At 40.7% G+C, this 25,176-nt stretch overlaps 1 protein-coding gene across 1 annotated transcript in view; it reads left to right on the top strand.

Moving 5' to 3' along the window:
* Positions 1-25,176, top strand: part of LOC109138414 (protocadherin Fat 4-like) — a 51,794-nt gene that overhangs the window by 6,549 nt on the left and 20,069 nt on the right. The gene's annotated exons all lie outside the window — the stretch shown is intronic.

Raw genomic sequence — 25,176 nt, 5'->3', positions numbered from 1 at the left:
ATGCACCTTTTTAAGGCTTTCCCTAAAGAAAGAGGGAGTTAAATTCTCTGAAGTGTAATGCAGGAACCCTGGGTAGCTAAGGCCCTGCCGCTAGACAAATGAAAAACAAATGTGAGTCTATATATGTTTTGGAAATTTTAAACAGGACTTGAAATGCCATGTTATTACAGGCTTGATGGCACACATGCTACATTTAAGTTGGACTTCTCTAAGCGAAAACAAAAGGTGTAAGCTTCTTCTTCTCCTCTTAACAAATGTGTTTTGTGTTACTTCAATTCAAAAAAATGCCTGATGTGAAATGATTTAAGAGTTTAAGATTAGCGGGATGTCTTTTGACAGTTGTTATTGATGCCTTTTCAACCACTGCAAATATTGAAACTGAAATCCAATACGGCAATCAGTTATTTGGAGACAAACTCACATATTATTGAAATCAAGGATTACTTGGCAAAATCTTGTTAGCTAAGTTAACTTAAAGGTTTGCTTGGGCCAAATGGGAATATCAAATGTTCTCTCACTTTGCCTGCAGCGAAGATGGCAATCTGCTTTCCTGCAGACTCTACTGTCAGGCTAATGAGAGAATATGGTGCTCCAGCACTCCATTCCCAAACCTTAAACTCTAGATTGGTTTCATGCTAAGCTTGAACTTTCTCACCCCTTGGAGAGATGACTTTACCATACCACCTGGCTGCGTAGTCAATCTCTCCATTTTGAGAAGCGTGAGATCTAATAACTTAAAGGAATTCAAATGACCTTCCACATTCGGAAATCTGGGTTGGTTTTATGCTGAAATGCGACGGGCAGTCGTCTTTATGCCTTCATTTTTAAGAGCAAAGCTGAACAGATCATATTCATACTATTTGTATCAACTCCGTCAATGGAATCTCAACAGACAGCATGATAAAATAGTGTAAACTTTTAAACTTAGTCTAATGTTTTTCCAGAGCAGTGTTTATATACCATATACCCGGTAGCAACTGGGGGATTATATCCACCCCCAGGGTTGTGACCCTTTCACATTCTCCATTTCCCATTTTCCCCATTGATTGGATGCATGAGGGAAAGCTGGCGTTTTTTCCCTCCTCTATGCACCATGTGTGATGTTTTGGAAATACTCAAACAAAGAGAATTTGGCTGGACATGCTTTATCAACGGTCATGATCTTAAACAACTCGGGACCCAGCTGGGCCTGCAGTGGAAATAGTGAGGAGAGGGAATTCTGCTTTTTTTTTTCTTTTTTTTCTTTTTGGCATCTTTGAAAGTTTCACTTTATCAGCAGTTGTTGATTAGATCTGTCATTGCAGGACTGTATGTAGCTTTTGTCTCACATTTGGCTAATGTATGATGGGCAGTGGGTATTTCTTTTACCTAACCAGTAGACATGCTTGCAGAAATTTAGATGATGTGTCAGTGTCTGTTTGGAATGTCATGCAATGACTTCATTACCCAGAAATTTTTGTGTTTCTTCCTCTTAGTAGCTGTATGGATAAACATGTTGAAATAAAATCTCTTGGCAGCAGATTCATCCATTGTTGGTGAACGCAGATTCCATTCATAGTGTTCGGAAGGATGTTTTTTATTTAACTCCAAGTTTTGATTCACCACATCCTGCATGGCGATGTCCTCGTTTCGTGGTGGAGAGAAGGCTAACTGAGTACAGTATAGTCACACTGAATCACATACAGCAGACTTTTCTCTCCAAGAGCTGAAACTTTCAGGTATTGGTTCCCCTTTTGGCTACAACCTAATCAGGGATGTGACGGCATCAGTTTCCCATCAGCTGTTGTAGACAAAACACCTGCACATCACTGATTGGGGAAGGAGCAGAAGTTTAAGCTTTTAGAGGGAAGTGCATGGATTTTCTCTGTTTTTTCTTGCTTATGTTTTGACAACACATCTTGCAACTTTATTGAACTTTATTATTTTGACACTGTCCTGTTCAGTGTTCATTTCCAAGAGCAAAATTATCTTAATTGCAGACATTATGAGAAAAATGTGAGCAAAGGTTAGATGACATAGCAGATATTAACTTTCATAGAGATGATGTATGCTGCAAATATTTCGGACCCATTTCAAAACTTAAGCAAGAAAGAGAACGAGATTTTTTTCTCCCAGTCGTTGCAACCCTGACTAACTCTTTTTTTTGTCGTCTGAAGTCTTTTCCTTCATCTGCCTCCTCACATTCAAACCCTCTAGCCCCTATAGACCGGACTGCTACAACTGTTTTCTTAAACTCAGTCTGAATCGAAATGAAGTGCTGTTTTTTTGGAGAGGCCCTCAAGTGCCACATCAGTCCTTGCCCCCTCCTCTTAAAGGCATTGTTCCTCCTTGAAAGTAAACACAGTCGGAGCGTTCAACAGGCCTTCCTTTGTTTTGCCTTTGCAGATAAAGTGTTGCGCTGCCGTGGATTGGGAGTCTTTTGTTATTTTTTTGTCTGTGCCAGCGTCTTGCTTTGGCAGATTTAGGAGTGTGTATGGATGCCCCTGTCAGCCAGCTTTCCTCCCCTCTCCTCATCAGTGAGGGACGCACGGTGAGTTGTAAGATTGAAGAAAGAAAGAAAAGGGTGTTTTTGGGAGGGTTCTGGACGTGTCAGACGGTGTTATTGGGAGTTGTGGGAATGAAGGAAGAGGGGGGGGTGAAGGGAGACATTTCTAGAAGGGTTCTGGAAGTAGAATCATGGGAAGGAAGAGGCAAAGGCAGGGGTCCTCATCATGTCCCAAGCAGGAGAGCAATTTGTTTGCCCAGAACTTTCGGACATCACAGTCAGGGTATGCAGATGGCTGCGACAGATATATAAATGAGTGTTGATCTCTGTTGCTATGGATAGCTTGAGCTCTGTTATATTCATCCTCCTCTTTGTTAAGCTGTATATCTCCATCTCTTTTGTATCTGCCTGTCTGTTTTGTGTCTCTGGGAAGCTGTTTGTGTCTCTCTCTGTGTTGTGGATCCGTCTGATTCATAAATCTCATTGGCAACGAACTTCAAAGTCACTTTTCTTCTCTTTCTGTCTGTCTTTCATTGCCTCTTTTGCGTTTGCCATGTTTTGGTGATCACGGACCTCCTCCAGCATGAACTCTGAGAGAAATGTGATTAGGGCATCAGAGGCGGTGTTGAGCTTTCAGAGGAGATGGTGGGGAGGAAAATTTATCAAACCTGTAAAGGCAGCCAGGTCAACCAGGCGGAGAGGAGAAGGTCATGTGCTGCTAGACAATATGATACGGATGCTGGTTTTTGTTTGTGTACTTGTGTCTGTGTGTGAGAGTATTAATAAAAACTGAAATATCGATGACTGCAGAGAAAGGTCGAACTGTGATACTGATACCTCCCTGAGCGGAGCATTTTAGTGTTCTTTGACGAATCAAACCAAACAGAAAAAAAAAACACTTTGATTACAGTCGAATCATACACAAGCTTGGTATTAAAATTTCATTTTCCTCTGAAGGGACATTTTACAACAACTGGAAGAGGAATGATGCAGAACAAATGGCCTCCTTGAGTATTGTAATTCATGGTCTAATTGTGACTTTTTTGAGTGTTTCTGTGCTTGTGCACATGTGGTAAATGTCCAGTCCGGCTTGTAATTCATGCACTAATCCGGCTGGACACGCACTTTTAAAATGGTCAACGAGGAGGTGAGCATCTGCTCGGTTTTCCTGGTAGGTGGTCGCTCTGGGTGAACCTGTGGGTGAGCCAGTGCTGAGGAGGGCAGGTTGTCCCAGAGCGCCTGTCCGTTTTTTTACGAGACAATCGCCATAAAAGTTGGATAAACATTCACTCATGCATACATGCGTGCAAGCAAATGCTGCCAAACACGCACACTCACACACACTGACCACACTCCTTCCCAAGGGCAGGCAAACTTTAAATGGTAGCCACAGTCAAAATAATTCAGTTTCATTTAGATTATTATTATTTTAATGTCAAATAAGATCATCCAGATACTTTGTGACTTCTTCCCTGCAGATTCAATGTGAGCCTTAATGAAGCTAGCGGTTTATGTCTTCTCCTTTTATTGCATGAGACTGTTTGTTAGTGTTTGTCTTGTTTCATTTATTTTGTGGCACAGTTTAACTTTGTTTGGATAAGTGTTAAGCAGTTAGGGCTGCTCTCCAGCTCATTTGACCACTTCAGATGAATATTAAAGTTATGGTGCTTTGTGTTTTCCTATAGAGTTCTTACAGCTTTCCGGCTCTGCAGTTCTAGCTGCAAGTTGTATAACAAACTGTCTCACATTTCACCATGTTTAACTTTTTTTCTCATCAGAAAGCAGTGACTCATAATACACATTTGTCAAACTCTGGGCTGAGAGGTCAGGGGCAGGGTCACGTTGTTCTGCTGCGCCATGTTCTATAAAGTTAAGCCAAGTGTCACCTTAGTAATGAAAGAGCAAAAGTAACTTTTTTTCTTGGCCACGAGCCACAAAGTCTGTTAAATCCCACGATTCAACAGTCAGTTTCAGGTATTTTACAAACCAGAAAAATCTCCGGAGAGATTCAGATCTTTATGCACGGCTGGTTACCTGCTCAAGTGACTGAGGAGTCAGATTCATTATCCATGGCCAAGCCTTTCACCAACATGAAGTTTCATTATTGTGCCACTGGCTTGTTTGTCATGTTCAGCATTTGTTTTAACGTGTGCTTAAAACCCGAAATGTTTCAGACTTTATTGTGTGTAACTGGAAAAATGGCTCACAGAACAGTCATAAATCTTAAGAAATGAATACATGATACTTTTTATAAACGGGTAAAGAATGGACCTGTATAGAAAGGAGCCTGTATTGTGTGACTTGTGTCCATACTAGTGCCAATATGATTTTTGATATTGATACTAAAATGATTTTTTATGATGATTCGATGATTGTTTTTTTCAGATACCTTAGATCAGGAGTTTCCAAACATTTTTTCAAACATTTCCATGTCATTTTTTATCACTTTAAAGATAAAAAAAAGCCAATCAATGATAAAACCCAGGTCATTAAAGATAAAAAAAAGCCAATCAATGATAAAACCCAGGTCATGAGAAATTACAATTAATCAAAAAGGTCAACAAAAATGTGATAAAAGGATCCTATTCTAAAAGTATTCTATACTCCCTTCTGCTGGGGACGCCCACTACAGCCCACTCAAGGACCCCTGTTGGTTTTGCCGACCCCAGTTTGAAAACCACTGTCTTAGATTAGCATTGCCAAACCTTTCTGTTTTTCGACGCCTTGTCACAGGTTACATTTGTTAACTTAATGTTCAAGTTAAGAGCAACTGACAGAAAAAAAAGAAACATTACAGGACATTTTTTTAAACTAAACATAATCATGGTTGTTTTCAACTCTTCTATCATGTTAGTCATCTAGTGAACCCACAAGTATGTCTTCAGGTTGGGGATAATACTCTGCACTCACTGCATTTATTTAACAAAAGAATCCAGATCTGTCAAATGTAAAAAGGGCAAGTCAGAATAAGCAATGATCATGCATTTTTTGTTGTACTTTGCAGTTTTTTGGGTTTTTTTTCTTGCTGCTCAGGACACATTTCTGTCCACTAACTATCATTGTTGCCCAGCACTAGATGCAGGTACCGCATCAGTAAAATCTAGATATTGTTAGATCTGGTTAAAGTAAACTGAAGTGAAAGTACATAAAATTACCTTTGCAATTTCAATAGCATTGGCTTAACTTTGTAACACTCATTGTATTGTTTTCTGTGGCGAACTGAATTGTCCTGGTGTGGTAACTCCACCCTGCAGCTACTCTAAACAGGTTAGAACAAAAATTATTCACACACTATTTTTAAACTCGGCTTGCCGCTAAATTATGTTTATAAAGGGAATGTACATATATATTAAAAGAAAACTCTTTCAGCTCTGTGGTCGACTGTCCGCAGACGTTTTTCTTTTTTTTCTTTCTTTTTTTTTTCATTTTTGTCCCCCGTCTGCCTCATGCAAAGTCAATGCAAGACCTTGGGTTAGAATAATAAATGACTGTGGCCAGAGATGTGCATGCTCCGCAGAGTTTTGCATCATCAGGTTTATTTTCACATCAGAGATACATTTCTCTTGTTCTGTGACTTTGATTGTCATGCCTCATTTGGGAGGGGTCATTCCTCTGTCTTAAGCACACATGCTCGGACCAAATGTGCGACTGAAATAGTATTAACCTCCTCTGGGAATGCTTTTCTCCTTTGGTCTGCAGAATCAGATGTGATCAAAAGGAAGACGTTTACTGGTTTTGTACAGGCAGGGAGGGATTTCTTCAAGTGTAATCAGAAAAAAGTCCATCAGAAGCTGCGATCTAAAGTTTCCCAGCTTTATAGTCACTCAACTGTGGCAAGGTTGATTGGGAGTAGTTGAAGTGGGAATGATCAGGTATAGCTATGATTTGAGTCGTACATTTTCCCTGAGCAAGTGCTACATGGGGAAATAAATCTTTGCCTGAGTATGACTACATCCCAGAGATTTCTTCATCACTTTTCTCTGCTCTGCTCTGACTGTGAAGGGACCATAAAATATGCCCAAGTCTGTCCAGCTTTGAAAAAAAAAAATGTTCCACTACTTTCACTTGTAAAACGAAGGGAGTTCGAGAGAAAGAGGGAGAGTGAAGGGTTGATTTTGGCACATATTCTCTGCGGTAATAATGGATCCCAGCTACAGAATGATTTGTTCTCACACGTGACTTACCGAGCAGCTCCCTAGCATCAACAAACACTCGAACACATCCACATGCAGAGATACACACAGCAAATTTCCATTGTTTTCAGAGCTCAAACTTCACCGTGCTGCCTCACTGACCTGTCTATCCCTGCTTTTTGTCTCAAAAAACGAAGTTCACTCCTGCTCTTTTGTACATCTCACTTCCCACCGCCCGTCCATCAACAGCACCTCCAAAGTGACATTTAGTGCAGTCGCCTCTTTCACAGATCCTCCCACCTCCAGGGACATCAAACGAGAAGGGGAGAGAGGATGTGCGTTTTCTGCATCGTATGCACTGTTCTCACACAGACACACACACAGAAATGTACACACACCTCATCTCCCCAGCTTGTGGTAAGACGAGAGATCCTGAGCAGGAAGGGGTATCTCCTGCAGCCCGGACAGATAATTTAGGAGCTATATGGGAGATGGAGGGAGGAAAAGAAGGGGGAGTGGAGGGGGCAGTGAGGTTTGAGCTGGGAGCAAGGGAGGGAGGGCTGGAATAGGGCTTTAGTGTCAGAGGCAGGAGACAAGCAAAGATAGACTGGCACCAGAGAGCGAGAGCCGTGTTATTGTTATCTCCCCTCTTATTTTATGAGTTTTCCATCAAGAGATCCACAGCAGCTCCCGCTTTAGCTCTGTGTGCCGCACACTCCCGACTTTATTAAGAGGTTTACCATATTATGATTCAGCATTTGTACAGGACTTATTTTTTAGGGTTTTCTAGTTGTGTTGTTGTGATTATATTAGTATTCAGGCTCACAAAATCTTGTGCGTTTTCCTGCTTGCTCTGCTGTGCAAGTCTTAACTCAAAAAATACGCCAAAGCCACAGTCGATTTGCAGCTGTTTTCAATTTTAGAATTGAAATATTTCAGCTTTCAAAATGTCCCTGCATGACTTTTCCGGCACTCAATGTCCATGGAAGTTGTTCGATTTTCAAAAACCATGCAATAGAGTGTTAGTCGTAATTCTGTTCATGGTCTTCATTTGACAGCTTGTTGGCCTTGTCGCGAGCCATAAAAATCCACTGACCTATCTAGTGCAATCTAAAAGTTTTTTTCCCCTTAATATAGCATTTAATGTGTAATGTTTTGTCCTTTTTTTGTTTTCAAATCCTTTATACCTTCCTTTTGTAAAGAAGTAATTGCATTTACCTCTAAAAAACACCATATATCCAGTGGTTGGCAAGTCATTTCAAAGTGTTGCTGTGCAGCCAAACATTGTTTAAACCCACAGAACTTTATTTTGACTTTTAGCGGTGATCCTAAAATTTTCAAAAATACCAAATGTATAAGGCACAATTTGGGGAAAAGTACTTCATTTGGGTCTTTTGGGTTTGAATATTTCACTATGTAAACATCATATATCTTCATTTAAGTTGTAGAGAATATATATGATTGGGAAGGGGGAAAAAATCTGAGATTAAAGGGTCAGTTCTCAATAAATTTAAAAATAACTTATTGTACCTATGCGGATTTGGAGGAACAGGTCCTTTAGGGTTTCATTGAACTGACAGGTGCTTCTTATCAGGTGTTTGTGTGCAGCATTGTTGACTCCAGAGCACCTTACAAAACCTCCTCAACACAAAGGCTTCCCTACTCATTAAATTAACCATACACATCATCCTCCCATGGGTTGTTTTGCAGAAAGGCTGTGGTTGTTTGAGCACGTAGCCGAGTGGAACGTCTCGGGAAAATAGCTTGTGGTCACTGAGACAATAACTGCAGAGCATGAGCCTCACTTTGGAGGATTATTATCTCATTCAAGGAGATTCTTGGATCAGAGTCGGCTCGAGGTTGGCACGGCTACTCTGCATTTCCAAAGCAATAATCCTAAAGCATCTTTTTCAGTGGAATATCATAGAGCACACTGGATGCAAGCTTTGCGTTCAAACATTTCCATCTTGCACAGTTTACTCTGCAGATCTTGCATGGCAGCGGAGCAAAGGCTGGCCCTCGATAGCAAACAAAACACTGTGTTTACACAAATTTCGAACAACTGATCTGCTGTCAGAAACAGAGAGCAGAAAGAACTCCTGGCTTGAAATAGCTAGCCATTTTGGTGAATGCGGCCTTCCTTTCCCCTCTCCAGTCGGGCCTGTTTAATTGAAACCAGCTGGTGAGGGTTCTGGTAAGAGATGTGCGGGTCCAGTCAACGTGACTCAAGCATTGCTTGCCTGCAACTGGGGTACCTGAGCTGCCCTCCCTGGCTCTTTTGTCAGACAAAAGATATGTTTTTTTTGTTAAAGTTGGTGATATCTACTGCAAACAAAAAGAAAGTCTGACTGTTTGAAGTTTCTAAAGGGTAAAAGAGAAAGCTGCAGCTCTGGTTTCGATTACATTCGCTGACAATGTGCTATTTTTACTCTTCTTCTCTCTTTTTTTTTTTTTTGCCCACTCTGTGATTTTCCTGTAAATGCAAATGGATGAAGTGGCCTAATTTCACCAGGCTTTATTGTGTGTGGATGTCGAGGTGTAATTTAACAAAGTGCTGTTCTTAAAGTTGACTTTATGGTCTTTCCTGTCAAACACTGGGCTATTTTGACTCTGTATACATTATACACAGTGTTTGTGTGTGTGTATGTGCCTTCTATGCTCACGTGCAGATCTCCATGTAACTGTACATGCCTTCAGCTTTAACCTTGCATACTTACATACTTACTTACTTACATACACAATCTACCAAATCTTGGCACCCTCTCCTCATTTTTCTGCAGTTATCCTGCTCGGCGTCTCTGGCACTGACACGTTGCTCCCCGAGTTGAAGAAAAAAAACAAAAAACAGCCCACTGTAAAAATGAATCATCCAAAACTTTGTCTAAACTTGGCTGTCCTGCTGTTGACGGACAGATCGTAATGAAGTCTCCCTCACAGGACATTGTGTTCTTATGGTATTACAAGGAGGGTGATCAGATATTACATTATGTCTCTATCTCCTCCAGGGGGCTGCAACTATTGGGGCTTCACTTACACTGAGGTCTGCACGGGGGGAAGTACTACAACAACAACACAGCACATGAAAGTTCTGCCTCTAAAGAATCTTCTTTAAAACCATGTCAGTATCGACAGTATGGGATTAAATATCAGCTCCAGGATTTTGGTTTTAGAAAATAATTAAACAAGTTGGTTTGCTTTGGAAACATGCACAATATTCTCAGATTCTTTTTCAGTTGTTTTAAGAAACTGAGGTTTTAAAGGGAAACCCCACTGACTGTACACATCAAGCTCAGTTTGCTCCTCATGGGTTTGCTGCTCGGCCTATGAAAACACTCGTCTTTGATGACATTATTATGTCTTTTGTGGCTTCAGGGGAGTTTTGCACGCCTCTCATGCCAGCCTAATCTTTCATTCAAGGTAATTAAACCCAAATTCAATAGATATGGTGCTTTATTGTCAGTCCGAACTGCAGTATTTTGCGTTCAACTTAGATTATGGAAAATGTATCAAAACATTTTTTGCAGCTTAATGATTAAAATTTAGGATATTTCAACCTCTATTGCTTTGATTATTGTATTAAAAGTATCTAACTTTATGGAATTAGAATACTAAATCACTGCAGTTCTAAGGTTTTATTTTTAGTGTTAATTAGTATTTGTCAATAATTATAACTTTTCCTATGACAACTTATTTTTCATGTTCTTAAAATTGTGATTGGCGGTATGGTCACACGTTATTTGCACTTATGGGAGGAGTTTCAGTTAATGTTAATAAACACTTCTATCTGCTTACAGCTGTTTAAACTGCTTTAGAAAAAATGTACTAAATCACTTACTGCATGACAATATGAGAGAGAGAAAGTATGAGAGGAAGTATCAAGGGAGAAATCCATGAGGGAAAAGGCAGGCATGTGTTTGTGTTTGTTCATATTCTGCGTGTGTGCGACCACTGCAGTCATCCAGCACGCCAGCTGCCTCTGTGCTAATCCCTCCTCCTGTAGATTTACACATGATCTCGCAGATATTTCATGCTATTTAATGCAGTTATTTGATAATGGGTGAGCATTCCAAAAGAGAGACACACTCTCAGGACCGTCCCAGTGAATCAAGTGACCTTTGACCTGTCTTGGCACACAACTTGAGCAGGAAGCACTGCCTCCTGTCTTGGCAGCTAAACAAACAGCTATGTGTCTGTGCATGTATTCTTCAAGAAAGTGCGATTGTGTTTCATCAGGCCGATAAATGTTTGTGCATATGTGTGAATGAGCATGTGCATATGTGTGACAGGGCCCTACAGCGCGGTAGACTGGCAGCCTGAGTGTGAACTCTGCATGCTTCCTTTATTCCTCTGACGTCTGACAAGGCTGAGGCGCTGTTGGTAATGATGTGGTTATTACTTCCCATCATGCCTCGCTGCAGGCTGGGCCGTAAAAAACAGTGCGGTATATTCTCTTTGTCCCTCATCGGCTGCCTGTGGAGACCAACACTTTACTGCTCTATTATGAAGCTTTTGCACTCTGTTGAGACACTTTACTGACACACTCGTCATTGGATCTTATTCACAAAACTGTTGTTGAAAAGACCTCGCTGTCTGTTCTTTACTGCTCAATGTCCGATTTCATTAAATTATCCTGTTAAACATGAAAGTATAACCATGTTTACCTCTTTCATCGTGTTTCACAGTGATTCTGTCACATCCTTTTGCAATATTTACAGTTGAGCATATCAATTTAGACTAGATTTAAGATTAAATTACCTGCATGAAGCAAAGAAAAACTCTCTTAATATCAAACCAAGACACAAAATTATAATGTCTTGTCATTTGCGGCTAGATAGATAGATAGATAGATAGATAGATAGATATACTTTATTTATCCCAAGCTGGGAAATTATAGTGCAGCAGCAGCATTACACAAAGTGACAAGTGACAACAAAAAATAAAAATATACTATAAAGCAAACTATACATAATAAAATATCAAAAAGCAATAGTAAATACGATAAAATAAAATATATTGTACAGATGTATATACAGCAAGTTGGCAGTGTTGATATGTACAAAGTAGGGAGAAATGTGATGTGACTGTAGATTATGCTTTAGCTTTTGTTGTACAGTGTGATGGAATGTGGCAGGAAAGATTTCCTGTATCTGTCCCTTCGACAGCGGCTAATGGTAATTAAGCTATTGGTCGGTTTGCTGATAGCTCTGCAGAAATGAGCAGCATGGGAAAGGATAGGCCTACTCTTCAAAGCTGCACTCATCAATACTTTTTGCGATCATTTAACATGAAATGACTGTGTGTGAATGAGAAATGGGTTGTTCCCCTCAGCTCAGCATTTTAGCTCTTTTTGGGTCATTTGTTTTTTACGGCTTGCAATTTTACTTTTTTGGTTCACTCTCACAAGCTCTCGCCAATGTCTTCACCCACAGCAGCATGTAGTGTGTTTTCTGAGAAAAGGTTCTTACTGTGAGCTGCTTGGCCAGTGCACAGCAAACATAGTTAGCACCTAGCTAGGGAACATTGTTGAGCATTTTTGCCAAAAGTTGGTAGTGATAAAAATAGAAGTAATATTTCTTGTTAGGTCACCAGCAACAACACCAGCCAACTGTTTGCTAAAACTCTAGCCTTGTTTTGATGCCCCCAAGTGGCCAAAAAATAAATAAAAATGAAATTGTCGACTATTCTTTGAAATTTAATAAAATAAAAATTCAAGCTAACTGATCTGAGATGACATTGAATATTTAGGGCTTCACTCCAACATACTGTAGATGTAAAATGACTTCATTTAAAAAAATGCAGTTAATACTTAAACTAAGCTGTGTCTTTTTCCAAAACTGATTTTAAAATGAAGTTTATACATCAGTATCAAAGTAGAAGTCCAATCTTTAAAGCCACTATGTAACTCACATTAGTACCCTCCAATGGTAGTATCAAAAAGACAGTATAAGAACAGTTTACACTCCGGAACACTGAGAATAAAGAGGAACTCATAGAAAGTACCAGTTTTCACCAAAAAAAACAACTTCCATCATAAAATATGAAGAATGCCATAATCTCCGCACATAGTAGCTCTTATTATAAGTCTGTTTTACAGTAAGGTTTTTCCTTCCTTTTGAATCCTGAGTATCTTCTCTGGGAATTAAACTCTCCTTGTGGAAATCAAACATATAATAGGGCATGGGCATCAGATTTCAAATCGTCTTTGAAACTCAAGATTTATTCTCAGGCTTTATACATGACACCCGCTGTTGAGTTTGCACGAGACCTCGACTCGGGCTGCGAGGAAGCCTTAGTGGCCCCGGGCCTGGAGTAATGCCAGCTGTGGTCATATGGAAACAGTTTGATCCCCTGACTGTCAAAATGCCCTGTCTGCCCCCGTGGATGACTCCATATGGAGGCTGCGTGGACATGGTGCTGTTTGGTATTAACACAACAACGACTCCAGTCTCTCCTAAGAGTTGGGATTGTATATCTACCTCCTCTTTCCCCACTTTGGGGTTAGATGGCTTAAGAGGAAATATTAAGTATAAAGTGGATTTGACATTGACAAGTAAATATTTAGATTTTACATTTTCAATTCACTGAAGATGTCTGGTGTTGTATTTCTAATAAAACTCAGGACTGCCATACAGATACAATTAGATTTAGATATTTTCTCTCTTTTATTGATAGCATTTATTGATATAATTTAAAAGCAGTTTGAAGAGAAGAGTTTATCGGCCATTAGTTTCTATTCATATAATACAGAAGTCCATTAGTAGACTTTATATTCTTAAACTTGCTTAAATGGTGTCATTTATTACATAAAACATAAAATCTACATTAATCTGTAATGTAACAACAACACAAATGAATGCTTGATGGATTACCAAACTCAAGAAAGCTTGGTAAGTCAAACATGAATGGAAACATCCAAACAAATACATGCAAAAATTAAAACCTGACAGCAACTTCCAGCAACTGTTTAAAATTTGCAAAAGTAAGAGTTAAAGTTAAAGAAATACACAGCAGTGTGCAGTGGTAGTTGTAATTAATAGTGGCAAAATTCAGTAATTCATGCACAATCTTGTGCGTATTATTCAGGATTTATGCTGAGAAGATGAAATGTGCCAACATCCCACCTCTCATCATTGGGAATATGCATTTTTGTTTCCCTCATTAATCCTGCTCAGTGCACAAAATCAAATTCATATCATTATGACACAAATTACCCCCCTGCAATCATTACCCCATTGTTGGGGTTGTTTACATTGTTGTTTGTCTGTTGCTCTGCCTACATCAATTCGCTCTAGCGTTAATTATTTCTTGCACTCAAATTAACTTGAGCGAAGTCCCGGGATGATTCATTTAGAGTGTATATGATTAGGACCAGCCTGAAAGATCAGAGGCTCTTTTTAATCTGTAGCACCAATGCTAATTTATCTACCAACCCCCCTCCAAAACTCCCCTTTTTCTCTCAATCCTTTCCTGTCTTGTTGCGGTTTTATTCTTTCATAAGACCCCCAACCCTTTCATGCAGTGTGTGTCGGATGGAAATGAGGTCTATCCATTTCTTTAGAGATGGGATGGATAGATCAGTAGATGGATGGGTGGTGGGGATAGAGACCCCCGTGCGGAGGCTCTCTCTCCATGTCTCCATTGAGCAGAGATTATATCGCCGGTTGGTGGCTGTAAAATGCAGTTCTCTCCTGGCAGACACCAAACAGGACTCACAGGAGTCTTTTCAAACCTCACCATTGTTAGTGAGGGATTATTCTTTGGGTTGTTATCCCATTACGCTGTAATAGTAGCAATTTTCTGCTTTGGAATTTGGCTTTGCAGGGAAATACATGCCAGAAAGTTTTTGCATCACGCATTTATCATTAGTAATTCAAGTACATTTCCACGGCTGGTGACTTTTTAGAAAACTTTGTCAATTGTTGTCTGGATCCAAAGTGAAAAATATTTGTTTGCACTGAGGTGCTGATCCTGTATTTAAATGTAAAAGCACGTCTTGCTTCATGCAGGCAAAAACTATACTGCACTTAAATCATTATAAAATTACAAAATGAGCCAGGACGCTGTATTAAGGGGCTGTTTTTTATAACTCTGTTGGCCTGATATCAGAATTTTTCAGCACAATGCTTGAATCAAATTCTTGGAATATTTTGGGTATTAATTTTTTCCCTGACATGAGCGATGGTCCTTTTCTTCGTTATAGAACGGGACATCAACAAGGCTTTTCAAAGTAATGCTCTTAACAGGTCATTAAGCTTTTTTGGGGTTTTTCTGTAAGTTTGCCCAAACACTAAAACCTTGTGTCTTTCACGTCTGATTAGTGACACTTTAATAAAGTCGTTTAAAGTTCAGTGGACTGAATTTTCCACCTTTTCTAGTGTTTCTATGGTCACGGGGAAACGACCCGTATTCAGGCCTGTACGCAATCTTTTAAATGCAAATCCTTTAAAAGTAACTGTGTAATTCTGTCTATGGGGACTCTCACGACTTGGCTGCGAGAGAAAGTGTTTTTTTATATAAGGCAACCACGGCTGTTTTCCTTTCTGTCTTCTTGATCTGACAGCAATTGACTAAGCCAGTCCTTACGGCGTGACAAAAGCTTGGCAAAATCTTTACATTTCTTTTCCTCTTTTCTTCCCCCCTCCTTTGGCTAACTTTTCTTGGATGGGCCTAGGTGGACAAAGCCTGTCTTCTCTTCCACTTGATTGGGTCAGAAGGCTGAAGTTAAATGTTTGGTTCAAAATTGTCTTAGCATTCCCAGCATCATGTTTTTTCTTTCTTTTTTTTATGCCGCTCAGGGAAGCTTGGAAAACTATGTCGAATCGGCCACAATCAAATCATTTACGGTGAGCTCACAGAGAAGGAATTAATGCATTTTATATGAGGATGCCGAGTCTGAGGCAAAGTCCCCTCAGCAACATGTGAGAAAACTCTCTCCCTCCCTCCCTCCCTCTCTCTCTCGCTCTCTCTCTCACTCTCTCTCTCTCTCTCTCTCTTGCTCTCGCTCTCTCCCTCCCTCCATTACTCTCTCCTTGCTCTCCCTCTCTCTCTCTTTCTCCCCTCTGTTTTACTTATTGAAATTATAGCTGTCACCCACTTCACAAGGAGGAGAGCCAGGGGAAGCAGGTCATTGACTTGATTTTCATGGGAAGGCTGATTCGGCCATTCAGGGTCTGATAGGTCCAGTATTGACAGCCCTTTGCGCGAGGGGAGGGGAGCATGCCGCCTTCATTGTACCCACGGTTTGCTGAGGAAAAACAAGAGAGCGCCTGGGAGACAAAGACCTCAATGGGAACAGTAGCCCCTGTGTCCCCTTGCCTCTGACTGCTGCTGCTGGGAGGCTTGTGTCTTCCATTCTGGCCTCAAGTGCTACTCCCACCCTCTCTCAAACACCCCGCCACCCCCGTCTCCCGCTCTTTTTTCATCCTGTCAAGTGGCTGCAGAGGTGTTGCCATTTCATTCTCTGACCCCTGACACCCTCCCTCTGAGTCTCATCGCCTGTGAGTGCAGAGGTTGTTTGTCATCTTCATTTGCAGAAGATGCTCTTCGCTTGTATCCATCATGAACCATACAGGGAGCCTCACTGGTGTTGTCAAGTAAGGGTTAGACTGGTCCTTTTTACTGTAATACAACATGTCCTGTCAGTGTCATTTCTTTGTCACGAGGGATATGTTGATCACTTTTCTCTTCCGATACTGATACCTAAGCTCAAACTTTTTTTTGGCATTTCCGGAACCTCAGCAAGAATCAGAAATCAGATCAGAAATCTTTTCTGATTTCTTGTCAGAGTGTGTATCATGTCTCCCTGATCTCTACTGTCAGTGATTTGATAAATGCATAAAATGCCCCAAAACTTACTTTTTAAATGTTTGTAGTTGGCATGTGATACTTGACATTTAATATATAATGCCAAACGGCTGTGTCTTGGCTTGTTTTTAATGTGATCTCTCTGCAAATTCCACAGCACCACAAATAAATAAAAAGCCCACAGGAAGAAAATCTCTGGCATCACTTCCGATAACATAAAAAGTGACAATTTGAAATAGTAGGTGAATAAAACATCTAAATCCTAAATAATGGCTGGAAATATTGGCAAAAAATCATTTGTCTAAAAGACAAGTTCAATACTGGTCAAGTCTGTTCTCAAGCGCTTGCTCTTGTTTTCACAAGTCAGCCAAAGAGCTCTGGCTACTCATCAGAGTGTGTAGTACACTAGTCTAGGTTTAAGGTTATCAGGTCAGTCTTATCAAGGCCTCTCTTTGAAGTAAGTCCTGGCTCTGTTTCTCTCCTGATAAATACTGTATGTGGGCTTAGTCTGGGCAGACATCCAGGATGTGTGGATGGAATGATTTTCTGGAATAACTTCGGGTCGTACGTGTTCCAAAACACCAACTAATATATTGCCAAGGATTGCCAAAAATAATTTTTATCCTGATTTGTTGCTGAAGAATGCAGTACTGCGTTGCTGGGTGCAAACTCGGTCCAGCTCTTGACCTCAGAGTGCCATTGTTTTGCTGTCTCTACAACAGAAAGGTAAAAATGACATAAACAGACATTTGTCATCATTTGTCAACATGTCATACCCTTTCACATCTTAATCTGTAATCTTGCACGGAGATGAAAAGGGCACACTAGACAGAAATTACACAATCAGAGAAGAAGATGTGAGACGAAAGGCGATCCTGCCAGTTTTAACAGAAAGGGGGTGTGGGGGTTGGCTGACCCTGTAGGTTTACGAGCAGGAAAAAGAATTACAACTGTGAAGGCTAAACTCTAACCCCTTGTGACTTGGCTTCTAACCTTTCTGAGCACTTTTTGACCTCTAACCTTCAGGCTCTTTGGCTAACCCAGGAAATTGCCACGGCCCCCTTGACAACCAGTTACCACTGCCTTTATCACCATCTTTCCGACATTTGCTGAAAGAGCCATAATGAGAACACAATGGAGAGTCTAACACTCAGAAATCATACAGTGTTGACAGTAGGACATTACAGTCCATGAATTTTAGGTTTAAGACATCAAAATGATGATAAGCCAACTGGTAACCATTAGGCTATTTGAGACTTGAGCCTGTATTCTTCAAAGAATTTTATGAACACACACATTAGCATCTTAGTTTCCTTCAGATTTTTTTCTTTTTCTTTCTTTTCTCTTGGTGACCACAGTGGATTGGCATTGCAGACTTTATAGAGGGACTCTATCCTCCTCACATCCCACCCACCCCCTCCTCAATCTAATACTGGCTTCGTTTGAAGTGTGGATTTTCTGGAGAAGTGCTTCACAGCCCCTCCCTGTCGCCCTACACCCAAATCTGTCTATTGATGTATCAGGGCCCCGGCTTTCATATGGGGATATGGTCCCTCGATTTTTGGGTCGTGAGCTCTTTATCGTAATTTACTGTATCAGGGAGTGCTTCTCTCCTGGTATGTGGGGATTGAAAGGAATGGTCATGTGCTGAACTGATTAAGAAGTTGGTGGTGACCTGAGGTTAAACCCTTGGAGAGGAGGAAGGGGGGCGGGGGGGAGGGAGTAAAAATACAAAAGTAGTCGGAGCAAGTGTATAGTGGACGGATAGAGGTGGTAAAAATGGGTCACACAAGAGGTGGAAAAAACATCTTGTCCCACTTGAGAAGTGAAACTTTGCAGAAACTGAGGTCAAGGATTCATCTCACCTACCACTGCTGAGGCCTCCACCCTAAACAACGTTGAGAAAGCACCATTAAAACCAACCTTTTCATTGTCATCTTGACTTGTTTTGATAAAGACACCTTTTTCCTTATCATACTCCATTAACTTGAGCTTACCTCACTCCTGTCTATCCCCTCTTTGTACCCTCACTCCTTCTCATGATTCAAGGCACAACCAGACTGTTTTTGTAGCTGGCTTGTCTCTTTGGAGGATTGGAGTAAACTGAATGGTGACAGCTTTGCCTGCCAGGCGAGTTGTGTGGTGCAGTGTCTGTATTGAGTCTAGGCTTGAGTTTTTTTTCCCCCCATTAGCCCCCTCCCTGTCTTGATGTTTGATGAGAATCAGACAGATTTAGCTGAGGTTTGAGCAAGCACAGAGGCCGGCCGTCTCTCTGCGCACTGCTGCTGCCATGCTAATAGTGGCACAGCCTGGGACGGCGAAGATTACGTGTCACCAGGCAGAGATGTCACAAGCCCAGGAGGCTTTTGTTGCCTTCAAAGCGACGCCTGGTCAGTCTTTTCCACCATTACTTATCACACTGACTCAGATGAAACAATACAGGGCAGAAACAGGAGGAAAGAGTCATGAACTACGACACATTTGCCAGCCACAATTTTTCTTTCTTTTTCCATCGCATTTAACAGCCTATTGACAGAACCGTTCTAGAAACTCTTATTGCAGGATTTCCTCTTTCCCTTTTACAATTAATTGAGGGCTGCTGTCCTTCTGGCAACAAAGTTACATTAAAAAGCACTGAACCATTTTTGATGGTTAAGTTAACCCAGCTGAGCAAAGCTCTCTCCAGCAATCAGATGTAGCAGCATATTGCATTTAATTTGGAAAAAGTGTGTTAAGGACTCCTTTCTTTGAGCCTAAGTTGTCGTAAGGGAAGGCGGATCGGAAACTCTCTCCTTGCCAAATTGGTGGTCAAAGTCACAGTTTTTCTGCTCCAGCAGCGTGACAGTAGCCTTATCAAACTTTAACGATTTTTACCACAGAAGTGAAGATGTCTCAATGCTGTCTTTGTAGGAAGCTCTGTCAGTCAGCACTCAGTGAAAACCGTGCAAAATCGAGCTAAGTGGAATTAATGAGCGAATTTTGCCCTTGAGACCTGAGCTGCCTCTGTCTTTGTTTGTTAAAGTGAGTGTTTTCACTGCAGCCCTTTTGCCCTGGCATGGAGCTTGCCAAGATCTCTTGGGTCCAACAGGTAATTCCCAGGCATTTCCCCTTGTTTGGCTAAGGGAAAAAAAGTAGCGTCTACCCATTTTACCCATCCGTGTATGTTTAAGTCATCAGCCAGTTGGAAAAAAAAAAAAAAAAGCTCTGAAAAAATTGAGGTTGGTGTGCAAGAGCGTCCTTAATGCTCATTACTTCATTCAGAAAAGATGTGTCCCATCCTGGGAAATGTTTTAAACCGAGACATGAAAAAAAAAAAAGAGAGAAGAGGCTTGTCATCTAAATGGTACATTCTTTTTTTTTTACATCTGTCACAATACATTTAGCTCTTAGTAATGGGAATAAAGTTTACTCAAGGAGGAGACTTGTATGTATTATTTGAAAGCATTTCCTTTGGTTCTGAGTACATCTTAAGACTAAACAGCACTTCTGATTCTGCTCAGATCTATTTCAGCTAAAAGATGACCTCTTCTAAAATGAGATCGTGCCATTAATTTAAGCTGTCATCTCCAAAGACGTATCAGAGTTTTGTTTGTATAAAGCTTTGATGGTTGGGCTTGTTAGTTCTGGATGTCTATGGCAATTATGTTTGTAACTAAACGTCCCTATCCCATCGCAGATCCAGAGAAAAGACAGAAGTTTTATCTTAATTTTATAGTCCACAGGATAAGATATACTGTGTAATAATACACAGTATGATAACAATACTTGAGGTTTTATCTATATAATATATTATAATATATATATATAAATTCTTGATTTTTTTCACTTGTGTGTTTCCAAATATTTAAGTCTTTATCTTTGTTGTAAATAGCTTTTTTTCCTTTGTGCATTGCATTGTGGAAGAATAGTGTCTACCAATAGCACTCCTAAAAATCCAGTGCTATTTGAAATATTTGATTATGTTTAATTATTCTTTTTTCCAATGGTGAGCACATTTATGGCTACAACTAATAATTATTTTGATTATCATTTATTCTGCCAGTTACTTAAACTTGTTTGGCCTCATAAATGTAATAGTTCATCATACTTTCATAAAGCCCAGTGATATTGTCATCACCACACATTTCCAGCTTACTAAAACATTAGACAAAGAAAAGCAGCACAGACCTTACAATTTAGAACTGTAAGTAGAAAATGTTTGTTGTTTTTGCTTGAAAAAATAACTTCAGTGAAGAATCGACCCTCAAAATAGTTGCCAGTTGGTTTCTGACGTAAGTATGAAGACTGTCAGTGATCACCAGGTGCTGTATATATGTGGATTCTCCTGTGTGCCGTATATCTGTGAGCAAAGTGTGTGTATGAGTGTGCATGACACTGGTGTGGTGCTTTTTGTTTCTTGGTGGCGATCCTCCTGGGCCCCAGGGGGACCTTGATAAAAGCCTTGTCTGACACTGAATCACTGGCCTTTAGAGGATTTCCATGGCCCTGAAAGGAAACTGTGATAATTCAGGGACAATCCTACTCCGGTGGTCTCCCCTTTGGCATCCCTTAATAACTGTATTAGCAATTAAGGGACGAGGCCGATTCACAATTGGAACCTGCAGCCGCCCTGCAAGCTATCCTGTCTTCCCTCATCTCGTCCGCTTGTGGCCGGGCTTAATGGCCTGTGAGAAGACATCATCCATGTACTCCTTTGCCCTAATTCATTATGTTCTCACCATAATAGATAACAGACCCAAGATAATGTCACTTGACGATATAACACCATACGAAGTGTTTATTTTCAGTCGCCGTCCTTCGACAGTTGTGTAAGAAAATAAATGAGCAGATCGTGGAACAGCTGAGGTTACAGATATGGGAATCTAACCCCTGATTTCAACACCTTGAGGCACGGTGAGTGATGTGGGGCCGGACGGGATCTCCTGAAGGATTCTGCGTAACATTCTTTTCCACAAGCATTAATTCAATTTAATTTTGACTAATTCACCAAGAGGATAACCACGATTGTATTGCATTTCATGCAGGTTTTCTTCAGGCTGAATTACAATCCGCCCTCTTGGCTATGATAATCTGTTGGCTTATGTCCTTATGAGGCTTCTCTGGGGGTCGTTGTAGGAAGAAACCAACGTGGACAGCATAGTATTGGGCACGAGGTGTATATTCAGTACATAATTGTAGCACGTTTTAAAATGAAGCAATGTCTTCTTGAAAACCTTTATCACGTCTTGGAGTTATGAGTTGTTTTGACTAACCCGGCTCCCAAAACATTTCACTTCAGTTCATTTGTAGATGTTTATTATATTTTTTTTCTTACCTTTATTTCCTGTCCACTTCTCTATCTGGAAAAGTATTCTTATGTTGTCTTTTTAAAATCAATCAATACCATGACTTTAGCTTTCAGGCATTGCCAAGTCTCTAAGGAATTTCTTATCAACAACCTTAAATTTAAGTCATAAAAAATTCAGTAGTCTTTTTTTATTCATGTGGGACACAATCAGCTCTATCTGTCTAAGTGAGCTTGTACTGTTGCATTTTTCACAGACTGTAAATTTTTTTTGGACAGAGCTCTGGTTATTTCATTGCCCCTGGAAGACAAAAAAAGACTGTGAATGATTTACCCACAAAAACATAGCAGAATACGCCACAAAAGTTTGGATAATTTGGTTTGCAGGCATGGGTATTTTTTATTCTTTCTTTCTTTTTTTAATTCTCTTTGGCACTTGCCACCTCGACTCTCCTCCTCCTCTGAAGCATCTCACAAACCCTGTGGTCAGCGAACGTTAAGAAGTTATAGATGAGCATACTGATCCCCCCCCCCCCCCCCCCCCCGTCGCTCCTTCCTCTATTCTGTCCTAATAGGAAACAGTGGAGATTCATCCTCCAGTCCGCCGTCCACCCCCGGAGGCCCATGACTGGGGATGTGTATGGTGGGGAGAAACCAGGGATGACAAATAAAGGCTGAACTCTTGAATGGCAAGGTTCTGCTTCCCGTGGCTCTGTTTGCAGCGTGGACCCCAGAGACCATAGCCCCTCTGCCCGGGGGGTTGTCAGTTACTGATGGCACTGTTGTTGGTTCCAGTGTGAAGGGGGCCGAAGAAGCCCCACCACAATCCCGCTTGTTAAATAGCATGAATTAATGAAGTGGCGGAGCTGGGAACTTCCTACCCCTGAGCGACTTGGGGGGAGAAAAAGAAGGCCACTTCCTTAGCATTTCTATGGGCCCCCAACTTCTTTTCATCCTGTCGGCTTCTTCTCCCCTCCGCCCGAAACCCCCACTTTATCCCCCCCACCTTCCTACACCCTCAAAAACGTCTTTTTTTGAAGTCTTTTAATCCTCGGGATTTATGCCGGGTTGGGAACAGCAACTGATAAGCGGCCTCAATAAGCAAAAAATACGATGGCTTTTGCAGAGTCGTATATGTAAATGCAAATGTGAACAGTGGTCATAGCTAACGGCATGGAAAGTTGAGATGAAAGAAAGTTGCAGATGTGAATGTTTGTGTTTCTACTTCTTTTCTTTTTCTGGCGTCCTCGCTGAAACACATCCTGCAAACTTCTTCTGGTGGCTCATTTTACAGTTCATGTTTCAAACTTTGTCTCAAACTCTATTCTCAACCCAACTGAAAGACAACCCCCTATTCTTCTTTAAATATGCTTTCATGAGACTGTGCAAGGAATAAGAAAATGCCTAAGCAGCAGGATAGCAGTCCCATGGTGCACCAGTCTCCATTTTTACTGCCACCTCACCTTCTTAATATACATAATTTATGAAACTCCTTCAGATTTAATTGCTGCTTTATTAGTCTTATGTTACTTATGATGTCAGTATTCTACACACCTGATTTACAGATAGGCAAAGACACACTAACACATTTATAGAACTGTAAACTGCTCCGGTGATGCTGATGGATGGCAGCAGCAGTACAGTACCTCTAGTGTTGCACATGTGCACAGGGAGGGGTAGATTTAAAATCCCATTCAATTCCAAACCCCCAATATTTATCAACCCCTAAAGGAAGCAGCTCAAAGACAAATGCCACCTGAGGGAAATGCATTCTTTTTAGGTATGTGTCTCGCTGTTTCATGAGAATGCTTCACTCTCAATGGTCCGTGAGGCTCATACTTGTTGATTTAATGCACACTTAAAACGCAAAGTTCACACATAGCACATTTAGGATTGCTTTGAGAGAGCATACACATGGATTCAAACATGCTGACACCCCTTGTTCTTTCATTTCGAGTGAACAAGTCAATTTTATGGAGACAGATTGGCCTTTAGGCCGCAGCTGCACCTAGACCTGGCTCATCTCAAAGTCCTCTGCAGCGGTCCCAGCAGTGAATCACACGTAGACCGAGGCTGCTTTACAGATAACACAGATCTCTTTGAGGTAAAGGTTGGTTGGCCGCCAGTTCTCTAATGGGAGCATGTTTATACTTTGAGTTTTTATCTGCTGTGAAGGGCCCTCCGCTGTACAAAGGCTGGAATTCCTCTCGTAAAAGCTTGATACTGTGGCACAAAATCCTGTAAATAAATAAATGGAAGGAATAATCGGTCAAGGTGGGTGGAAAGGCAGCAGTACGCCCGTCGCATGCAACAAAAATGGACTTTGATGGTATCTCCTACTTGGACCAGACATGCATTCAGGGTCCACGTTGTTCTGGAGGGTGAGTGTAAACACAGCATCAGAGCTTCGGCTCGCTTGCTCATTTTAGGAGCGAAACACTTTAAAGACTCTGATCCCGAGCCTTGATAGGGAGGTTTCCATAATACCTTTCTTCCAAAAGAGCAGCATTTGCGTGGCGACTCCTGCTTGCAGAGTAACTGATGTAGACATTTCAATGTCTGGCTGCACCAATTTTGCAGGCGGCCATTTAATGCAGTTATTATTGAGTGATTATAGTTGGCTGTTTTTGTAATGCACAATTATGCTTCATTCATTGAACGTTACTTCAAGCGTATCAAATCTATTTTCAGCCTCATGTAGAAGAAACAACATCCCTGGTCAGTTGGCAAACAAACATTAACACTTTTGTGCATGAAGCCAAATGACTAGCTGGCATGAAAATAACGTAGTTGGGCCAAAAATAAAATCCGAGTCACTTCGTTACCAAGTGAAATAGACAGACTAGACATTTGATGGCAGACAGTGGTGTATGCACACATGGTCATAATACTATGGATTGAGTTTCAAACCAGTGATCTCTATAATCATGTTGCACCAATAAAGCCTGCTAGTAAAGTCAAATTTTTCAGGGGGGGCCTAGTGATTGATTACACTCAACTGCCAGTTCTTTGTAACTGTACGCGTTACTTTGTTTTATACTTATATACAAATACTTCTTGCTTAACCATATTAGCATAACATTGTGAAGTTTTAGGTGTATTGTATTGTTATTATTATTATTTATTTATTCTTTTTTCATGTTTTAAGTCGTTATATAGCAGTATCTTTTTCAACATCATATGTCAACCACATTTAATAGTACTATTCTTACTCTTCAATCTTCAATCTAAGGTTCACACTTCATCAGCAAGCTAAAGTTAGTTGGTTTAATTAGCTACACAACATGTACACCTGGCAGTTACTATACCAACACTAAGTTTGAACTTGAGTTTGGATGACCATATCCTTAGTGCAATGAGAGCATGCATGAAACTACAGATTACATGTGAAAACGGTCAGTGTGGTTTTTCAAAAGCACCTTTCTCAATTCCCTGACCAGCTTGTTAGCTATGATATCACAGCATCACCA

The sequence above is a fragment of the Larimichthys crocea genome, chromosome I, assembly GCF_000972845.2.
Source record: "Larimichthys crocea isolate SSNF chromosome I, L_crocea_2.0, whole genome shotgun sequence".
NCBI lineage: Eukaryota > Metazoa > Chordata > Actinopteri > Sciaenidae > Larimichthys > Larimichthys crocea.
Note: the sequence above shows the minus strand (reverse complement) of the source record. Positions and strands in the feature narration are given on the sequence as shown.